Raw genomic sequence first — 18,364 nt, 5'->3', positions numbered from 1 at the left:
TTCATCCTTCAAGAAAAACATATAATACAAGATTGATCATGAGATACTTAATAAAGCAGTTAGTCAAATATTCTAAAAGAACAGTCACCACATATAACAGTATTGAGAATCCTGTTGCTGATCATGAGTATGAAAAAAGCTAGCATCCATGCAGTACTATCCCATCCATGGCAATACTATAGCTTGCTAAGGATTTTTATAAATGAAATGCACATGGTCTTGTGTATGCCATTCTTTAGGTTCATAATAATTATAGCTATAGTTGAACTCATTTCTGTCCCTTAAAGCCAGTGTTTATTCTAGGGCTGTGGGGACATTCCCCTCCTAAAATCACAGACCCTCTAAAATAATTAGTGATTGACTACTACAGTTAACTTGATTACGCAAAACTATCAAAAGTACCTTCAGATTTCAATCTCGGAGTGTTTAATATGTAAAATTTTCCCAGGTTAAAAATTGCAAACATAACCTTTAAATGCTCTCAGATTCGGTATCAGATTGTTTATTACGTTTAACTTTTGAAATCCTCCTAGGGTACATATATGACTGACAAAGTTTCTACATATAGTAATGGCTATTATTTCATTATCTGAGAGCTGAACTTTACCCATGCAGTTTCTTTGTTATCTAAATAGCTAGTTTAACTCTCAAATTTTTCCTTAAATTCAATCTCAGAAAGTGTAATTTTTAAAAATTTCTTGCTTTTAAAATGGCATGCATATAGCTAACACCATTTTAATCTCAGAAGAATAAAAAAATTTCCTTGTTTTGCTATAACAATGAAAATACTCTAACATTTGATTTTAATAGTCTTAAGTTTTAAATTATCAAGACACACGGTAGTGTGTCGTGCGGCCCAAGAAGCCGGCGCGTAACACCCGTGAGTATATTGACAGGAAGAAAGAAAATGCAATTTTCGCACCTCCGTAGCTCTGTGCTTCCTTGATGAAACAAGACGATTTTTGCTGTGGACATGCCCTCCAACTGCAGCACTCCACATTCCAAATTTGAGCGAAATCGCTTAGCGCGTTCCCGAGATATGAGACTTCAAAAATTGGCTCAGTTTCTTCGTTTTTTTTTTTCTTCTTATTTTTCTTTTTCTTGTCGCACACTTACAAAAACTGCTATAAAACTCGCACTCCATATCTGATTGCCTTGCAATTTGGCACACAGAAGGGAGATATAAAGGCGCATCTCGGTACCAACTTTGGCTGGAATACAATAAACAGGCAAAGAGTTATGAGCGATTATTCACAAAAAATAACACCAATATGTTGTCACGCCTACAGGGTAAACCGCGCATGGGAAGAAGCTAAAAAGCGGTGGGTGAATAGGTTAACTATTGAACCTCAAACCTTTTGTGGTTTGAAAGAAATCGAACTAAGAAACAGGAAGATACAACGAAAAAACCAACAGTGTGTAACAATTACACAATCGAGATTAGTTAATAAAAAAAACGACTGCTTGCCACGCCTATCAGATAAACCGCTTGGGGTAATGCTTTGAAAATCGTTGTAAAGATGGAGTAATCATCTTAGAAAGGCTCATCAATGGTGTAGAAGAATCAGACTTAAAGCCACGGAGTTATAACACGAAATCCAACTTGGTGCAGCAAGTGCAAGATCGAGATACTCTAATAGAGCAGTCACCCTGAAGAGAATTCAAGAGATCAGCTAGAAACAAGAAACCTGTATAGAGATCAGCTACACACAAGTCACCCTGTAGAGAGATCAGCTAGAAGAAGTTACCTTGTAGGGAGTTCATGGAACTATGGAAAGGGATAGTTCAGCTAGAAAAAATCACCTTGTAGAGTTCAGCTACAAAGAAACCACCATGTAGAGAGTTCAGCTACAAACAAATCGCCCTGTGGAGAGATCAATAGAAGAAGTTACCTTGCAGAGAGTTCAGCTACAAAGAAACCATCATGTAGAGAGTTCAGCTACAAACAAATCTCCCTGTAGAGAGATTAGCTAGAAGAAGTTACCTTGTAGAGAGTTCAGCTACAAAGAAACCATCATGTAGAGAGTTCAGCTACAAACAAATCTCCCTGTAGAGAGATCAGCTAGAAGAAGTTACCTTGTAGAGAGTTCAGCTTCAAACAAATCACCCTGTAGAAAGATCAGCTAGAAGAGGTCACCTTGTAGAGAGTTCAGTTACAAAGAAACCACCATGTAGAGAGCTCAGCTACAAACTAGTGACTTTGTAGAGACATCAGCTAGAAGAAGTTACCTTGTAGAGAGTTCAGCTACAAAGAAACCATTCTGTTTAGAGCTCAGCTGCAAACAAATCACCTGTACAGAATTCAGATACAAATAAATCACCCTGTAGAAAGATGAGCTAGAAAAAGTTACCTTGTAGAGAGATCAGTTACAAAGAAACCACCATGTAGAGAATTCAGCTACAAACTAGTAACCCTGTAAAGACATCAGCTAGAAGAAGTTACCTTGAGAGAGTTCAGCTACAAAGAAACCATTATTTAAAGAGCTCAGCTGCAAACAAATCACCTATACAGAATTCAGCTACAAACAAATCACCATGTAGAGAAATCAGCTAGAAGAAGTTATCTTGTAGATAGTTACCCTGTAGAGAGATCAGCTAGAAGAAGTTTACTTGTAGAGAGTTCAGCTACAAAGAAATCTCCCTGTAGAGAGATCAGCTAGAAGAAGTTACCTTGTAGAGAGTTCAGCTACAAACAAATCACCCTGTAGAAAGATCAGCTAGAAGAAGTCACCTTGTAGAAAGTTCAGTTACAAAGAAGCCACCATGTAGAGAGTTCAGCTACAAACTAGTCACCTTGTAGAGACATCAGCTAGAAGAAGTTACCTTGTAGAGAGTTCAGCTGCAAAGAAACCATTCTGTTTAGAGCTCAGCTGCAAACAAATCACCTGTACAGAATTCAGCTTCAAACAAATCACCCTGTAGAGAGATCAGCTAGAAGAAGTTACCTTGTAGATCGTTCAGCTACAAACAAATCACCCTGTAGAGAGATCAGCTAGAAGAAGTTACCTTGTAGAGAGTTCAGCTATAAAGAAACCACCATGTAGAGAGTTCAGCTGCAAAGAAATCACCCTGTATAAAATTCTGCCACAAACAAATTGCCCTGTAGAAAGATCAGTTAGAAGAAGTTACCTTTTAGAGAGTTCAGCTACAAAGAAACCATTCTGTAAAGAGCTCAGCTGCAAACAAATCACCTGTACAGAATTTAGCTACAAACAAATCACCCTGTAGAGAGATCAGCTAGAAGAAGTTACCTTGTAGATCGTTCAGCTACAAACAAATCACCATGTAGAGAGATCAGTTAGAAGAAGTTACCTTGTAGAGAGTTCAGCTATAAAGAACCACCATGTAGAGAGTTCAGCTGCAAAGAAATCACCCTGTATAAAATTCTGCCACGAACAAATTGCCCTGTAGAAAGATCAGTTAGAAGAAGTTACCTTTTAGAGAGTTCAGCTACAAAGAAACCATTCTGTAAAGAGCTCAGCTGCAAACAAATCACCTGTACAGAATTTAGCTACAAACAAATCACCCTGTAGAGAGATCAGCTAGAAGAAGTTACCTTGTAGATCGTTCAGCTACAAACAAATCACCCTGTAGAGAGATCAGCTAGAAGAAGTTACCTTGTAGAGAGTTCAGCTATAAAGAACCACCATGTAGAGAGTTCAGCTGCAAAGAAATCACCCTGTATAAAATTCTGCCACGAACAAATTGCCCTGTAGAAAGATCAGTTAGAAGAAGTTACCTTTTAGAGAGTTCAGCTACAAAGAAACCATTCTGTAAAGAGCTCAGCTGCAAACAAATCACCTGTACAGAATTCAGCTACAAACAAATCACCCTGTAGAGAGATCAGCTAGAAGAAATTACTTTGTAGAGAGTTCAGCTACAAAGAAACCACCATGTAGAGAGTTCAGCTGCAAAGAAATCACCCTGTATAAAATTCTGCCACAAGCAAATTGCCCTGTAGAAAGATCAGTTATAAGAAGTTACCTTTTAGAAAGTTCAGCTACAAAGAAACCATTCTGTAAAGAGCTCAGCTGCAAACAAATCACCTGTACAGAATTTAGCTACAAACAAATCACCCTGTAGAGAGATCAGCTAGAAGAAGTTACCTTGTAGATAGTTCAGCTACAAACAGATCTCCCTGTAGAGAGATCAGCTAGAAGAAATTACCTTGTAGAGAGTTCAACTACAAAGAAACCACCATGTAGAGAGTTCAGCTGCAAAGAAATCACCCTGTAGAAAATGCAGCCACAAACAAATTGCCCTGTAGAAAGATCAGTTATAAGAAGTTACCTTTTAGAGAGTTCAGCTACAAAGAAACCACCCTGTAGAGAGATCAGCTAGAAGAAGTTACCTTGTAGATCGTTCAGCTACAAACAAATCACCCTGTAGAGAGATCAGCTAGAAGAAGTTACCTTGTAGAGAGTTCAGCTACAAAGAAACCACCCTGTAGAGAGATCAGCTAGAAGAAGTTACCTTGTAGATCGTTCAGCTACAAACAAATCACCCTGTAGAGAGATCAGCTAGAAGAAGTTACCTTGTAGAGAGTTCAGCTACAAAGAAACCACTATGTAGAGAGTTCAGCTGCAAAGAAATCACCCTGTATAAAATTCTGCCACAAACAAATTGCCCTGTAGAAAGATCAGTTAGAAGAAGTTACCTTTTAGAGAGATCAGCTAAGAAGCTGAAAATCGGTGGGTGAATAGGTTAACTATTGAACCTCAAACCTTTTGTGGTTTGAAAGAAATCGAGCTAAAAACCAGGAAGATACAACGAAAAAACCAACAGTGTGTAACAATTACGCAATCGAGATTAGGTAATAAAAAACTATTACTTGCCACGCCTACCAGATAAACCGCTTGGGGTAATGCTTTGAAAATCGCTGTATAGATGGAGCAATCATCTTAGAAAGGCTCTTCAATGGTGTAGAAGAATCAGACTTAAAGCCACGGAGTTATAACACGAAATCCAACTTGGTGCAGCAAGTGCGAGATCGAGATACTCTAATAGAGCAGTCATCCTAATAGAGCAGTCACCCTGAAGAGAATTCAAGAGATCAGCTAGAAACAGGTAACCTGTATAGAGATCAGCTACAAACAATTCACCCTGTAGAGTGATCAGCTACAAACAATTCACCCTGTACAGAGATCAGCTAGAAGAAGTTACCTTGTAGGGAGTTCATGCAACTATGGAAAGAGATAGTTCAACTAGAAGAAATCACCTTGTAGAGTTCAGCTGCAAAGAAACTACCATGTAGAGAGTTCAACTACAAACAAATCGCCCTGTAGAGAGATCAATAGAAGAAGCTACCTTGTTATTATTTTTTATTATTATTATTATTAATACTTTACAGAACTGTACAGATCAATAAACAAAATTAAACAATATTTAAGAGCTTATAACAATTAAATTACAGAACTGAAGGTCTACCAGTGTCTTGCACTGGTAGCCATAATTAATTACTTACAAATTACAATAAGCTATATAACTACAAATAATAATTACAAGGGGTAGCTATAAAGAGTACAAGTTAAAGAATAAAATAGTTTGTAGGAGCTGGAATGTTTAAACATTTGGAACAGGGGCAACGGAAATAAAAAGTACATAGGTTATTACTGTCAAAATTGTTAACAAAATGATTCCTTGTAGATAGTTCAGCTACAAAGAAACCATCATGTAGAGAAATCAGCTACGAAAAAATCACCTGTAGAGAGTTCAATTACAAACAAATCTCCCTGTAGAGAGATCAGCTAGAAGAAATTATCTTGTAGAGAGTTCATCTACAAACAAATCACCCTGTAGAAAGATCAGCTAGAAGGAGTCACCTAGTTCAGTTACAAAGAAACCATCATGTAGAGAGTTCAGCTGCAAACAAATCTCCCTGTAAAGAGATCAGCTACAAACAAATCACCCTGTAGAAAGATCAGCTAGAAGAAGTCACCTTGTGGAGAGTTCAGCTACAAAGAAACCATCATGCAGAGAGTTCAGCTGCAAAGAAATCACCTGTAGAGAGTTCAGCTACAAACAAATCTCCCTGTAGAGAGATCAGCTAGAAGAAGTTTCCTTGTAGAGAGTTCAGCTACAAACAAATCACCCTCTTGAAAGATCAGCTAGAAGAAGTCACCTTGTAGAGAGTTCAGTTACAAAGAAACCACCACGTAGAGAGTTCAGCTACAAACTAGTGACCTTGTAGAGACATCAGTTACCTTGTAGAGAGTTCAGCTACAAAGAAACCATCATGTAGAGAGTTCAGCTGCAAACAAATCACCTGTAGAGAGTTCAGCTACAAACAAATCTCCCTGTAGAGAGATCAGCTAGAAGAAATTACCTTGTAGAGAGTTCAGTTACAAAGAAACCATCATGTAGAGAGATCAGCTACAAACAAATCACCCTATAGAGAGATCAGCTAGAAGAAGTTTCCTTGTGGAGAGTTCAGCTACAAAGAAACCATCATGTAGAGAGTTCAGCTGCAAACAAAACACCTGTAGAGAGTTCAGCTACAAACAAATCTCCCTGTAGAGAGATCAGCTAGAAGAAGTTACCTTGTGGAGAGTTCAGCTACAAAGAAACCATCATGTAGAGAGTTCAGCTGCAAACAAATCACCTGTAGAGAGTTCAGCTACAAACAAATCTCCCTGTAGAGAGATCATCTAGAAGAAATTACCTTGTAGAGAGTTCAGTTACAAAGAAACCATCATGTAGAGAGTTCAGCTACAAACAAATCTCCCTGTAGAAAGATCAGCTGGAAGAAGTCACCTTGTAGAGAGTTCAGCTACAAAGAAAGCATCATGTAGAGAGTTCAGCTGCAAAGAAACCACATGTAGAGAGTTCAGCTACAAACAAATCTCCCTGTAGAGAGATCAGCTAGAAGAAATTTCCTTGTAGAGAGTTCAGCTACAAACAAATCTCCCTGTAGAAAGATCAGCTAGAAGAAGTCACCTTGTAGAGAGTTCAGTTACAAAGAAACGATCATGTAGAGAGTTCAGCTGCAAACAAATCACCTGTAGAGAGTTCAGCTACAAACAAATCTCCCTGTAGAGAGATCAGCCAGAATAAGTTTCCTTGTAGAGAGTTTAGCTACAAACAAATCACCCTTTAGAAAGATCAGCTAGAAGAAGTTACCTTGTGGAGAGTTCAGCTATAAAGAAACCATCATGTAGAGAGTTCAGCTGCAAACAAATTACCTGTAGAGAGTTCAGCTACAAACAAATCTCCCTGTAGAGAGATCAGCTAGAAGAAATTACCTTGTAGAGAGTTCAGTTACAAAGAAACCATCATGTAGAGAGTTCAGCTGCTAACAAATCTCCCTGTAGAGAGATCAGCTACAAACAAATCACCCTGTAGAAAGATCAGCTAGAAGAAGTTACCTTGTGGAGAGTTCAGCTACAAAGAAACCATCATGTAGAGAGTTCAGCTGCAAACAAATCACCTGTAGAGAGTTCAGCTACAAACAAATCTCCCTGTAGAGAGATCATCTAGAAGAAATTACCTTGTAGAGAGTTCAGTTACAAAGAAACCATCATGTAGAGAGTTCAGCTACAAACAAATCTCCCTGTAGAAAGATCAGCTGGAAGAAGTCACCTTGTAGAGAGTTCAGCTACAAAGAAAGCATCATGTAGAGAGTTCAGCTGCAAAGAAACCACATGTAGAGAGTTCAGCTACAAACAAATCTCCCTGTAGAGAGATCAGCTAGAAGAAATTTCCTTGTAGAGAGTTCAGCTACAAACAAATCTCCCTGTAGAGAGATCAGCCAGAATAAGTTTCCTTGTAGAGAGTTTAGCTACAAACAAATCACCCTTTAGAAAGATCAGCTAGAAAAAGTTACCTTGTGGAGAGTTCAGCTATAAAGAAACCATCATGTAGAGAGTTCAGCTGCAAACAAATTACCTGTAGAGAGTTCAGCTACAAACAAATCTCCCTGTAGAGAGATCAGCTAGAAGAAATTACCTTGTAGAGAGTTCAGTTACAAAGAAACCATCATGTAGAGAGTTCAGCTGCTAACAAATCTCCCTGTAGAGAGATCAGCTACAAACAAATCACCCTGTAGAAAGATCAGCTAGAAGAAGTCACCTTGTAGAGAGTTCAGCTACAAAGAACCATCATGTAGAGAGTTCAGCTGCAAAGAAATCACCTGTAGAGAGTTCAGCTACAAATAAATCTCCCTGTAGAGAGATCAGCTAGAAGAAGTTTCCTTGTATAGAGTTCAGCTCAAACAAATCACCCTGTAGAAAGATCAGCTAGAAGAAGTTACCTTGTGGAGAGTTCAGATACAAAGAAACCATCATGTAGAGAGTTCAGCTGCAAACAAATCACCTGTAGAGAGTTCAGCTACAAACAAATCTCCTTGTAGAGAGATCAGCTAGAAGAAATTACCTTGTAGAGAGTTCAGTTACAAAGAAACTATCATGTAGAAAGTTCAGCTACAAACAAATCTCCCTGTAGAAAGATCAGCTAGAAGAAGTCACCTTGTAGAGAGTTCAGCTACAAACAAATCACCCTTTAGAAAGTTCAGCTAGAAGACGTTACCTTGTGGAGAGTTCAGCTACAAAGAAACCATCATGTAGAGAGTTCAGCTGCAAACAAATCACCTGTAGAGAGTTCAGCTACAAACAAATCTCCTTGTAGAGAGATCAGCTAGAAGAAATTACCTTGTAGAGAGTTCAGTTACAAAGAAACCATCATGTAGAAAGTTCAGCTACAAATAAATCTCCCTGTAGAGAGATTAGCCAGAATAAGTTTCCTTGTAGAGAGTTCAGCTACAAACAAATCACCCTTTAGAAAGTTCAGCTAGAAGAAGTTACCTTGCGGAGAGTTCAGCTATAAAGAAACCATCATGTAGAGAGTTCAGCTGCAAACAAATCACCTGTAGAGAGTTCAGCTACAAACAAATCTCCCTGTAGAGAGATCAGCTAGAAGAAATTACCTTGTAGAGAGTTCAGTTACAAAGAAACCACCATGTAGAGAGTTCAGCTGCAAAGAAATCACCCTGTAGAAAATTCAGCCACAAACAAATTGCCCTGTAGAAAGATCAGTTATAATAAGTTACCTTGAGAGAGTTCAGATACAAAGAAACCATTCTGTAAAGAACTCAGCTACAAACAAATCTCCTGCACAGAATTCAGCTACAAACAAATCACCCTGTAGAGAGATCAGCTAAAAGAAGTTACCTTGTTGATTGTTCAGCTACAAACATTCACCCTGCAGAGAGAGCAGCAAGAAGAAGTCACCTTGTAGAGTGTTCAGTTACAAAGAAACCACCATGGAGAGTTCTATGATAAATATATGTATTATATATATAATTTGTACATTTACTGATAAAATCAGAAATATTTAAAGTACATCTGCTTCACATTTTCTTCTTCCTGTAGTAAAGAAAAAAAGACAGGTTAAAAAAGTCCCAAAGCTGGCCATAGGCTGGCTTTGGGGTATACAAATACAAAAAGAAATGAAATCTAATCCAAAACAGCCAAGCTGTAAAAAAACAGTGCGGCCCTCAAAAAGGCTATGGTGAAAAAAGATGTGAAATCCAAGGTGGCGGCCAAGAAATGGCTGTGATGGTAGTTTAATGGTAAAAATTTTAATAACGGCAATTTAGGTGAATTTTTTTGCCAAGACCAAGTGGCACAAAAATTCACTTGAATTGTCGTTATTAAAATTTTTACCATTAACCTACCATCACAGCCATTTCTTGGCCGCCACCTTGGATTTCACATCTTTTTTCACCATAGCCTTTTTGAGGGCCGCACTGTTTTTTTACAGCTTGGCTGTTTTGGATTAGATATATATTACAGGGATGAATTTAGGATTTACAAAGGATGGGAGGGGGCTAACTCAAGGTACTAATCTGGTGTGCAAAGCACACCTCCCAGCAGAAGCATACTGGAACTAGAGGGTCTTGGGGCACACCCTCCCCCAGGAAAGTGAAGAAAAAAAACAGATGCTAAAATACTGCAATTCGGCGGAAAAGGTTTGGGTAGCTAGGTAACACCCTCTCACAATTGCACAACAACAAGTACATGTTAGAAAAATGTACGTAATTGAAACTGGAAAACTTTTAAGTTCATGCATTGAGCTCTACCAACTTGTATAGCAGCACAATGCAAAAATCGAGCACTTTTTCATAAAAGCATGAAACTTTCCACATAAGTAGTACCCTCCATGACATAATTTTTTTTGATATAGTGCCATCACAAATTTCTATGGTGACTTATATGGCCATTTTTGCCCAGAAACTTGATCAGTTTTGTCTTTATCTCCCCGAAGCATTAATTAACTCGCTAAAACATGGTACCAATACAAAGATCCAATACAAAGATCTTTTTGAACGAAACAACTTAGTTTTTATTTGAAGTTAATCGGTGATTTTATTCCAAAGTTATGATCATTACTACCGTAATTCGCTTTATTTTCGTGATAAAAATTCTCGTGTAAAAATATTTTTGTATAATTTACGTGAATGACTGTTCTATTAGAGTAGTTTGATCTAGTACAAAAATTTTCGTGCAAGAAATTTCCATACAAATTTTGCATACGAAAATTACAACGAAAAACAAAGCTAATTACGGTACCCATGAATTTTGAGACAATTTTCCTCCCCATGGGTAATTTACACTCCAAGGACAGGCAAACTCAGAGAATTTCTGAGATGATAAAAACAATCATAACTTCAAAATGCAATTACCTATTAACTTCAAATAAAAACCAAGTTGTTTCTTTCAACAAGACCTTTACTTTGGTATCATGTTTTAGTATACCAATTAATGCCTCAGGGAGATAAAGACAAAAATGATCAAATTTCTGGGCAAAAATGGCCATAAAAGTCACCAAAGGTCAAATCTGCGATGGCACTTTATCAAATACATGTCATGAGGAATACTATTTATGTGGAGAGTTTCATGCTTTTGTTAAAAAGTGCACGATTTGGCTAATTTTGGGGGCTACACCACTATACTAAACCATAGGATCTGGAATCACAATGAATCAAAGTTAACACTCATGACACATGTACAGCCTTAAATGACTAAATAGTTTGGCAACTGCTTCAACCATTTTACTGTGAACTTGGATAAGTGTACCTAGCTACTTTCACCTATAGTCACCCCTAATTAAATTCCTGATTCCCCCTCAAAGGAGAAATCCTAGAATAAACACTGCTTATACTGGTTGTCCCTTGATCAATGTAGTCCACTTAGAAAACACATATGAAAGATTCTGGAGAGCTGTGCCCCAAACTCCTTATACCTACTACCCTGGTGTACTTGCCAAACCCTGGATCCAACCCTGTGTTTATTCAGATATATACTTGCTTGTTTCAAGTTGATGGCAGTGTGCTACCAGTGGCATGGTCATTGTGATGATGTGCTTATTTCATAACAGTAACTTAGTTTAGTGGAGCCACCAGCTACAGTGTGTTAATAATCAGTGTTAGTACATGTACACTGGTGGGAGTCTACCAGTGTTACTTACTGTGTTGATTGGGAGTAATTAATCGGTCATCACGCATGAAGTGTTAGTTTGACCAATTGCAAGGTTGTAGAAAAATAGGTTATGGACATCCAGTGTGGTAGAGTCACCACATTTTATAGCTTTCAAATTGGTGTGTATACTGGTAGCTGTATAGGAGCCTACCTGTACAGCTATTCAGTCAACATCCCCATCCTGTCATGAATGTAATAGTACTGAGGGCTCCATGCATAGGCACTACTACAAGTCCTAACTCCCAAATTTCTCCCAAGTGCATTTGAAAGTTAGATTGTGTTGATATCTAAATGTTTATAACATTAGGTGGTCTTATACCCAAGCATTGGTTTGTATAGCAGTTGCTATTGGACCAGATGAGCTACAAATGGATTATACAGTACATACATAGCTAGCTTGCAAGTTATACATGTTATATTATGCATGTGATTAGTAAAACACTGTCCATTGGGTTATCATGATGCAGTGGGAGTATGAGCGGGATGCAGCATGCATTCTTGGATCCTTCCACCAACAGTCAAAACACTGTAATAGAACAGTCTACATGCAATGTTTTACCATGTGGGACTATTGAAAGCCTGTGAATTGATGGACTATCATATGTAGTTGGCATAGTTTAGGTCTATAGTCATCACTGAAAGTCAATTACTCCTTAGAAACCGTAAACATTTTAAAAGATACAACCAATGAAGTTTGCAAAGTGTAACTGACATGGTTGCATATAGATATGGGTAGGTGCACCTGCAACCTCAGGGTATATGATGGCACTGCTTAAAAGTTCTTAGTTTACTAATTTGTTAAGCTGTTTTACTGTAGTTGTACCCAGTTATACTGATAGTAAAATATCAGTAACTTTTAGTATACGGAACATATTGTTTTACTAAAAAACATCAGTGAATGCGGGTTTACTGAAAAGCTATTAAAAGAGTAAATTATTAACTGTTTCATATACTGGGGATATACCACTCTGGTAAAGTAAGAAACTTTAAGCAGTGTGGGGTATGTGTCAGTTGTAGTATGCGTAGTTGGATCCAATGAGGAGACTAAAGACAATACGAATAGTCATGGGGACTCCTCTTCCAGCCCTTTTAGCTTGACAAGTATACTGATGCAGATATGCATACCCCATTGTATGTCTTCTAATCCGGAAGCAGTTTCCAAAGTCTATACATAGGCTCTGTCAGTTTACTAGAATACATTGTGAACCTCATCATTGTAAATTAGCCAAATCTTTTAAAATGTTATTGGTTTCAAGGAGTAGTTAATCTTCAGTGCTGATGACTTTGCTAGTTCAAAGGTTCCTATATGGATACAAATACATGGAATTATTAAGGAAAAGACATCCTAACCGCCTGGCAGACTCCTGTAAACATTTGAGTGTAAACCAGATGGCTGCAGGTTCAAGACCGCCCAATAATTCTTTCTCAACAGCTCCTTTCTCCAGTTTTTCAAACATAGTTAATACAACATCTTGAAACAAGCTGTGTAGGACCAAGTGTCTTACAGATGTTTAGCACTTGTGCAATAAATAAAAATAGATAAAAATATGCGTACTTAATGTATGCCAGCTATAGTTCATCAATTCATAGGTTTGCAATGTTGGTGGGGTAATTAACAAAACATTGTTGACTGTTCTATTTATGCTATTAGAGTGTTTCAACAGAAAAATCCAACAATGATGCATGCAAAGAAGCAAAAACCTAACCTGCATGTATACTGACATTATGATCTTTATTGGGTATTTTTCCATTGGCCATTTCTGTTCCCTCTTTCTGGTCCCAATTTTTTATGTAACAACCATTATATTCAGGCATTGTACAATCTATCCAGTGCTGCTATAGATATGCCAGAGAGAAAAAAATAAAGCTTTAAATTTCTGCATAGATAACAATCACGCAAAGTTAAATGTTGTTTTGTTTGTTATGCAATGCAATTATCATAATTAAACATACAAAAACAATGCAGTGAGCAGTTAAAGTCAACCTTAAAAATATAGGGGAAAACAAACTCACAAAAAGTTATGCAAGCAGCTAGCAGCAGTGTATGTAGACAATTAATGGTAAAACCGTAAAATGGTAAATCAGTTACAATCGATATCACCTAATAAAATACAGAAGGAAATATACAATACTGAAATACATATGCATGAATATATACATAAAGATGACTGAAACTCTAAACAACTGTAAACATTAACAATCATTGTATGCTGTTGTATAGTTAGAACAGTTAACTTGCACATGCACATGGTTTGTATACCTACAAGTAGTTGGTGGCATAACACACATGAAATAATTATATACTAGCCATTACGTACAGTATGTTACCATTTCATTTTTTATTGTAATTTTGCTCTTACTCTCACTCTTACTGTGTTCCTAGGATTAGTAACAGCACCCCTAGGGTAATTATGATTGCATTACCTGTTAATCAATAATGTTATCATCATCTTCATCCCTATCATTCTGAACACTATCATTCTGAATATGATTTATTAGTGAGACCTGCTCTGAATTTCTAAGTGAATATGCTCGAAGTTGTACAAACACCTTCTTCATTATGTAAATAATGTAACCCACAAGAAAGCATATTAGTAAAGATGAAAGCAATGCCCACACATAAATACCTTGGAATAAAAAGGACCGAAGTGTTGGGATCTTCCTCCTGATATGATAAAAGTACTAAGGACCACAATAAAACTATCAGTCCACACACACTGCTAAAGATCACAAAATGCTGTGCCTTGGTGGAATAGGCTAAGTAGTTAGCAAAGATAACCAAGGGAAGGATCCAAAGAACAACTGAAATCCTGAAACCATATCCATCCAGATTACTAAAAAGTAGCAATGGTAATGTCAGTAAAACAGCACCATCCAAAACATTTAAACTTCTAATTCTGTGTCACTGAAACCATATATGAATCAGTATAATAAAACAACATAGAGTCAATATTACAATAAATTTTACAAAGGCATATTGCTGCTTTTGCATATAAAAGTAGCAAAAATAAAACCACCAATAATATCAACACCATAGATCACTTGTCAACATATCAGATAGTATGCAGAAAACCAGTAACACTCATTTCTGTAACATGCTTGTAGTTGATATATTATTGGCCTGATACTCATAAAGTTGATGTTGTAGTGACGAGTCAAGTATCGTTGAAATAGTAACAAGAAAGGAAAACCAAATCCAACAATTACTTCACATAATATTGCTATGATGACATAACTTAAATGATATTTCTCAAAGTATGCTATATTAGGTGACCAGTACGGTTTGAAACCGATAACCCCAGGAAAGAAATCATACGTATCATTTGTAAAGTCAAAATGTGCTAATGGTCTTAAAATCTGAACTGAAGTGTAAGAGACTGAACTATAGGAAAGCAGTACAAGCAGACAGATAGATTTACATATCTACCAAAATATCGAGCCACAAAGATGAACTTTCTAGCTAATACAAAGATGGTGACTACTATAGTAAATACAATCAAGAGATGGATATACACCAAAGCTAAGTGATCAATCATCTCTGCTTTACCCATGCACAACTTCAAGTACTGCATAAATGGAGGCTTTAATGTACCAATGCTAGATAAAAATGGAAGAATTACAGATGAGTAGTGTTGTAAAAACTCGCCTGCTATTGCAAATTGATAGATATCTTCAGCAAGAGCACGATATCTTAGTTGAGTCACTTGATTTTTAACAAACTCACAATTTTTCTCCAGGACACTATAATAAAAGATAAGACAAAAAACATGTCCAGCATTTACATTAAATTTAAAATGCAGCAGGATGAATATAAAAGCTATTACAAGACACCAGTACAAGAAAGAAACTACCAACAGCACAAGTAAACTAAGTGGGGTTGAAGATATAGAGCGATTGTCAGATGAAACACATTCTGTTGAACCATACATGATAGAATGGTCACTGTGATTGCATTCTCCACAAGAAAAAACCCATCCAATTTTTGTTGCATTGAAGATTATGATCAGGAAATGGCTGAGATATGATGTTATAATTCCACTGGATAAAATCACAGTATTCAGGAAGACAAGATATCACATATTCTCATAGACCATTGTTATATACCAGTAGCCTGGTGTTACTACTAAGAAACCATGTTGACATTGAAATCCTGGAGGTAATTCAGTTCCATAGCTTATACGGTTTAGGCCTTGGCATGTTGCTAAATTACAAAAGTTTTGCCCATCATTATAGTGCATAATGTCATTGCAGTTTTCTACTTCCCTTTTCCACTCTACAAACACATCATTGCATGCCCTGACATCCAACACCATTAATAGAAATGCATACTCTAACTCTATAGACAAATGGCTCAACAAAACAACAAATAATGTCATTTTCTGAAGTTAGTATGACATCACTGTGAATGCTATCAATGATATAATGGAAATTTTTATCACCACATGTAACAGTGGTATTTAAAGCACCTATACATAATAATTGTTAAAGTAATCCACAACTATAACACTGAACTGTAGATCCTTAATCCAAAATGAAACATTAGCAATATCTGAATATCCGTCTTCATTGGCTTGATAATCAGACACATTCTCTTTTACGGATGCATCATAAATAATTGTTATTTTGCACTGTGAGGAGGAAAATAAACTTTTGTTTTTGATAAATTTCTGAGGAATGCATTCCACAGAATCAAACTCACCATCAAAGAAAGCATAACTACCACTTTTGCTGCCGATGTTACTCTCAAAATGATTTGACTTCATCAACAACAGAGGCGGATCCAGGGGGGGGGGGGGGGGGGGCAGTGCCCCCTCCCCTTCAGAATTTTTTTATAGTGCTGCTCATTGAACATATAGCTAGGCACTTTAGACATAATTCAAACATTTTTTATGCAGTTTGTGACTATGTGTAATATAATAAATCTGTCTGTAGCAAATTATTACCCATATTGACATAGCACAAGGGAACTAGGTGGGATAGAGCACCCTCTACATTTAGAAATCGAGATACTCTAATAAGAACAGTCATTTACTCTAATAAAACAGTCAAGACTAACATAATTATAAAACATTGCATGTTTATCATTTTGAACAACTAAAAACTTGTTCTAAAATTGAGTTAATGACTCTATCCACACACTAGTGACTATATTTAGAAATTCTCTGGAGATGCAGCTGCATACCAAATGCCAGGATTACCTAGCTATATCCTTAAAGTTTTTGTGATGCTTGTGCAGGGGATCTTATGCTAATTCTAAAAAAATCAACTTAATTTCAGTTAAAATTAGCACCAAAATCATTCTCAAAGTCAAATTTTCAAAATTTCTTTATAGACTTTATAGCTACTAACAGTTCAGTAGCTTCCATGCAGCATTGAATTTTCATAAGCAGTACAAATTTTAGTCAAAATTGCCACCAAATTCAATTTCACAATGTTAAGTTTTCAAAATTTCATAAGGGAGCAGTTTAAACTAATTCTCCATTTTTTCAACTCAGTATATCTTCCAGTGTTTGAACTACATGTGTATTCAGTCAAAATTGTTACCAAATTCATCTTATTTTTCAAAATTTCTTAGGGAGCAGCCTGGGCCTTTACACTAAATCTGGTTTTTAACCCAGTGTTTAAACTGTCAACAAACTTCAGTTAAAATTGCCACTAAATTCAATCTCAGAACGTTAAATTTTCAAAATTTCTTTAGGGAGCAGCTACAGCCTAGGTATTTACAGTCAGGGGCGGATTCAGACTTATGGAAAGGGGGGTTAAAAATGAACTGAGGCACTACATTGTCTCTGGTTTGATAGGGTGAGACCAAAAAAAAAAAAGGTCACAGCCAGCTGACAATAGTATAAAAATTCTTAAATAGCTCACTACACACTGTTCTAATACTGTGACTGCTTTATTAGAGTGACTGCTCTATTAGAGTATTTCGATCTTGGTATACTAAAAATTTTTGGAGGGGGGGGGGGGTCAAGAGCCCCCTTTGACCCCGCCCCTGTATCCGCCCCTGTTTACAGTGACACTAATTCTGTTTTTAATCTTATTAAGGCTTTACAAGGACACCTGGTCCTACATGCAGCCTGTTAAAGTTGTTACAGAAACTCAGTATCTTCCAGTGTTTGAACTATCAACAAATTTCAGTCAAAATTGTCACCAAATTCAATCTCAGAACGTTACATTTTCGCATTTTCCTGGGGGGGAATGCCCCCAGACCCCCTAGAAAGCTCATGCTTCGCATTTCGCAGAGTGTACTTCGCACATGCACTATGGACCATACTGTATGGAGTGACTTCTACCTGTGTGCCCCCCCCTTAGCAAAATCCTGGATCCGCCCCTAAATCATAATAATGTAATATAAGGTTGTTCAATAGCCGGTATACTGAATAGCCGCTCAAATCAGTGTAGTCATACAGACTGACAAATATAGGGCTCCTCCATACAATGCACTGTTGTTTAAAAATTCCAAAGTTGCACTGATTTTTATGTACATAAATATATAGTTGAACTGGAATCTGCATAAATAGCTCCACCCATATCAGCTGTGTTATGGTGAAATTTTATCAACTCTTGATAAACATTTATGGCAGAGTTGACAAGTTGAAGAACTCTAAATATAAAAACTTTCCTAAAGGCTGCTACATCCGTTTTATCAGTCAAGAATCGACGTAACAAGCCTCGTAAGTTATTAGAAATAGCGTAACCCTTCGAATCGAAGTACGCGATCGAAAATTAAGGGCAGCTCCGAGGCTTTGAGGGAAAGAATTTGCGAACCGGCGAAAACAGTATTCTGTACCGTAGGCGGGGAAAGTTACGCGTGGGAAAAGTTTCGCGAATTTCGCGATTGCAATAGCTATCGCGAAACTTTTACTCCGGTTAGCTTCTACATGCTTGTA

This window comes from Dysidea avara, chromosome 10, assembly GCF_963678975.1.
Source record: "Dysidea avara chromosome 10, odDysAvar1.4, whole genome shotgun sequence".
Lineage (NCBI taxonomy): Eukaryota > Metazoa > Porifera > Demospongiae > Dictyoceratida > Dysideidae > Dysidea > Dysidea avara.
The sequence above is the reverse complement of the archived record's forward strand: the minus strand, read 5'-3'. Positions refer to the sequence as shown.